Below are 5,090 nucleotides of genomic sequence, written 5' to 3'. Positions count from 1 at the left end.
CCAATACAGTAATTAAACAATGTCCAATGAGCTGTGATAATCTGTATGCAAAAAGACTTTTCATTCATATATCTACAGTTAGACAAAACAGTATGTACATATATACAATCATTCAGTTTAGGGACCTAATCCCTGTTAAACAGTACAGTAACAGTCTAAACAGTCGCACAAAACAGATATAGAGACAGACGGGGAAATTAAAAACACCCCTAAGCCATAGCTTGACAGGCTCGGAACCGCGCATTGAGGTACATAGGTTGGCTCGACAAAACTGGAGTTTACCCCGACGCTTCTAGCTGCGGTCTGGTGCCTGTACACCTACATATATATATGAGCAGTGAGCTAAAGCCCAATGAATAACACAATGCATAAAGGGGTTAAGAATGAATGTCCTTACAATAATGAAAATAGTTCATTAAATCAGTATTTTAGTCGTTCAGTCGATACAGTCATATGTGGTACATCCATTAGCATAACAGTACAGTAAACAGTAGGTCTTAAAAGATCGAACAGTAAATGATGGCCATCTATTAGTAAACAGTAGTGGTTCCAACAAGGGAACTGACAGAGATCTCTGTAACAGTAACGGTCAGTAACAGTAGTTGCTAAGGATGCCACAATACAGTTCAGAATAGAGGACATACATTCATTCTATTAACAGTATCAATTCAGAAACAGTACAGTTCAATTGTTCAGAAGATAATCATTTTGAACATATCTTTACACAGCTGTTACTCACAAAGTTCTGGGCTACAGTAAAGCTAGAACGTGTCCCCAGTCGCCAACCCTACACAGTTACAGATTGAACACACACTAAGCTACACAGTTGGGAAAATAATAACTTAATCCCTAATTTGCCTCGGTGTGTTCTACATCTATATCCTCATTAAGATGCCTTAAACTAGGCCTAAGAATGCCTAGGATGAGATGAGGATGCAAAGATGCACTTGAAAAACATTTTCAGAATTTTCAGAAAGCAGGGGTCACGCTCGAGCGTAGGTTACTCCGCTCGAGCGGACATGCAGACAAAGGTTTCCGCTCGAGCGTAGACTTACCCGCTCGAGCGTTCTGCAAAACAGTCAAAAGTGCTGGATAGGCGAAAATCACGCTCGATTGGGCACTCGACACCCGCTCGAGCATGAGACACAATGTCCCGCTCGAGCGTTAATTATTCCGCTCGAGCGGACTTCAAAACAGAACAAGATGCTGGGAGCACGATTTCCACGCTCGAGCGCCAGTCACCCCGCTCGAGCGTGAGTCCAAGTTCTGGAAATTCCAGATTTGAACCTCAAGCTCAAAACCAAGTTTTAAACCATAAATTTCGGTCCTCTTGGGCCAATTTTCCAGAAAACACCTCAAAACTCATACTTTAACATGATTCAAAGCTCAATTTGTCAAATCGAGGCCCAAGGGTGTTACAAACAACTCAATTTGAAACCAATTTTCATGAATATAAAGAACATGCAAACATGCATGAATTTCAACCATTTCAAAGCTCAATTTCATGCTCTAATGAGCCAATTCCTTCCAAGGACAAGATGAAAACATGGACTTAACATAACTATGAGCATGCATGTGACAATTCTCCATAGAATCAACTCAAAATTCAACAATATAGGCATGCATGCATGAATTAAGCTATAATTCAACAATTAAGAGCCATAACTTGGCTCTAGACTTCAACTTGCTCAAAACCATGCAAGAATCAATTCAAAACATACACAAGAGGCAATGAATCTGCCTTAGGTCTTGTAATTCAAGATGTACAAGCTCAATTTTGCAAAGAACTCTTCAATTTACTTCAATTACCAAGCAAAACTCAAGATGCAGCTAAGCTTTCTCCTTTCTCTCCCTCTCTTTCGGTTAAGTGTCACTCAATGGCTAATGAAATGTTTGTATAAGGCTTAACAATAGTCCAAGTAGTGGGTCACTAGGTGGCACTAATGTAAATAAGGCCAACTATGCAATTTATCAATATTTAATCTAATTTAATCATACCAAATCAGTTATCAGATAAATATGTCATAAATTCACATTAATTCTAACGATCATAGAACATCAATCAATTTCAGATTCGGCCGCCGATAAGGCCTTCAATTTCACAAATTAACCATAAAGACACGAACAGATCAATTAACAAGCAACATATAAAAATAAATTTAAACAGATACAGTCAATCAATCAGTTTCAGATTTTAGTCAGTTAGTTCAGTATTTCAATCAGTTCAATTACTTCAGTTATCAATCACAATCAGTCTCAGTTTAGCAATAATCAGTAGTTAATCGATAAACAGTGACGAGGGTTGTTACAGTTGGACCTCTCATCCTTTGGAATGTGAATAAAGGCTTGGCAACCAAACACTCTCAAGTGCTCATAAGATACATCTTTGTCGGTCTAAACTCTTTCAGGAACATCACCATTCAAAGGATAGGAATAAGATAAATTGATCACGTCAATCGCTGTCCTCATTGCCTCACCCCCAAAAGGATCTTAGCAATTTAGCATGTGAAAGCAGACACCTTGTTCTTTCCACAATGGTGCGGTTCATCCTTTCGGCAAAGCCATTTTGTTGAAGAGTCTTCTTAACTATCTTTTGGTGCCTAATACCTTGGCTGTGACAATACTCATCAAATAGCCCAACGTATTCACCACCATTGTCTATTCGGATGCACTTCAATTTCTGCCATGTTTCTCTTTCAACCATCGCCTGAAAATGCTTAAACACATTTAGAACTTGATCTTTAGTTTTTAATGCAAAAGCCTAAACTTTTCTTGAATAATTATCAATGAAAGTGACAAAATAAAGTGTACCACTATGTGTTCTAACTTTTAAAGGACCACAAACATCCAAATGAATCAACTCCAAAATATTTTATTTTCTAGAAGCAACATTTTTATGAAAAGAAACTCTATGTTGTTTACCCGCCAAGCAATGAGCATAAGCTTTAAGATGTGTACCTTTCAAATCGGGTAGAAGATCTTTCTTGAACAAAACTTGCAGCCCCTTTTCACTCATGTGCCCAAGCTGTTTGTGCCACAACTCGATACAAGTATCATCCTCAAGTGCATTGAAAACACCTTTATAAATATTTCCTTGCATCGAATAAAGTGTGTGAGTCTTCTTGTACTTAGCCACCACCAAAGAACCCTTTGTGAGCTTCCATTTTCCATCACTAAATCTGTTGTTGTAGCCTTCATCATCTAGCTTCTCGGTAAAGATCAAATTGAAGGGAATATCTGGAACATGCCTCATATCTATAAGCAACAACTTGAAGCCCAAATTTGTTCCCAGGCAAACATCACCCATGCCAATAATCTTGGACAAACCTTCATTACCCATTCGAACACAACCATAATCTCCTTTGGTGTAGGAAGTAAAGAAATTAACCTGAGAAGTCACATGAAAAGAAGCACCAGAATTAATCACTCAATTGCTCTCTTGGCCTACGAAATTGACACAATCATCTTCACAAACAACCATGAGATCACCATCGGTAGTAACCACCGTTGTGTCTTCTTTCTTCTTATCCACATTTTTGTCACGCCTTTTCTCCTTATTCTTGAGTTTTCGGCATTCCCGCTTCATGTGCCCTTTCTCATGGCAATAATGGCACTCAATGTCTTTCTTTGAAAAAGAACGTTTCTTGATTTGTCATGGCTTTGATTACGACCATGAGGAGTCTTAGTTATTCCCCTTGTTTTGCTTTGGCCTCTTACAATAAATACCTCTGAATAAGAAGAACCTGATGATTTTCTTCTTATTTCTTCATTCAACAAGCTACTAATGACTTGGCTCATTGTAACAACTCCATCGAGCGCCGAATTACTAACCATCATAACCAAAGTCTCCTAGCTTTCAGGCAAGGAACTAAGTAGCATCAAAGTCTGCAACTTATCATTAAAAACAATTTTCATAGATGTAAGCTGGTTAATGATACTCTTTATTTCATTTAAATGTTCCAGAATGGGGTTGACATCTTTATATTTTAAATTAACCAACTTTCGAAACAGAAAAACTTTATTTGTGGTTAATTTTCTATCATAAAACCTTCCAATTTTTTCATAAATCACGTGCTGAAGTTTCAGTAGCAACATGATGAAACACAATGTTATCAATCCATTAATGAATAACACCAACGACTATTCGCTCAAACCTCTTCTGTTCCTCATCTTTCATAGCAACATGATAAAACACATTGTCATCAATCTATTGACGGATAACACCAACAACTTTTCGATTAAGCCTCTTCCATTCATCATCTTTCATACCCTCGGGTTTGCTACTATCACCCTCAATGGGTCCATACAAATTTTTACAAAATAGTAGGTCTTCCATTTTAGTTTTCCAAATTACCCAACTGCTTCCATTGAAGCTAGACATATGAACCATATTCCCCTTCATTGATTAAGCCTCTTCCATTCATCATCTTTCATACCCTCGGGTTTGCTACTATCACCCTCAATGGGTCCATACAAATTTTTACAAAATAGTAGGTCTTCCATTTTAGTTTTCCAAATTACCCAACTGCTTCCATTGAAGCTAGACATATGACCCATATTCCCCTTCATTGATTTACACAAATAAATAAATCCAAATGAACCGTAAACTCTAATAGCAGTTGTTAGGGAAAATAGATGATTTCTCATAAGTAAATCAATCAATGGAAATAAAAACTAATGCGGAAAATTTCATTAAAGTCAACACATTTCTTTTGCCCAAAGCATTTCACAACAAGGTATGCCCTATACCTTAGATTCTTGCCATCATTCTTCAATTTGAAGACCCACTTATTTTTCAAAATTTTCCTTCCCTTAGGCAATTTCACCAAATCGTAAGTGTGATTTTCAAGTAAAGAGTTCATTTATTCTTCAACGGCCTTTTTCCAATCACATTTCTTTGCATGCTCAATTGCTTCTTGGTCGCTTTCGAACTCCCCTTGATTAGATATCAATGCAAATTCATTAGGAGGATACTTTTTCAAAGGTTACCTGTCCCTTATAGATTTTCTTAACTAGTTGTGGTGGTAGTTCTTAAGTTGGATGGTCTTCTTCAATTTCGGGCTCAACTTCATTAGGATTAGCATCAGTTT

This window comes from Camellia sinensis, chromosome 4 (genome assembly GCF_055761805.1).
Source record: "Camellia sinensis isolate YWXY chromosome 4, ASM5576180v1, whole genome shotgun sequence".
NCBI lineage: Eukaryota > Viridiplantae > Streptophyta > Magnoliopsida > Ericales > Theaceae > Camellia > Camellia sinensis.
The sequence above is the reverse complement of the archived record's forward strand: the minus strand, read 5'-3'. Positions refer to the sequence as shown.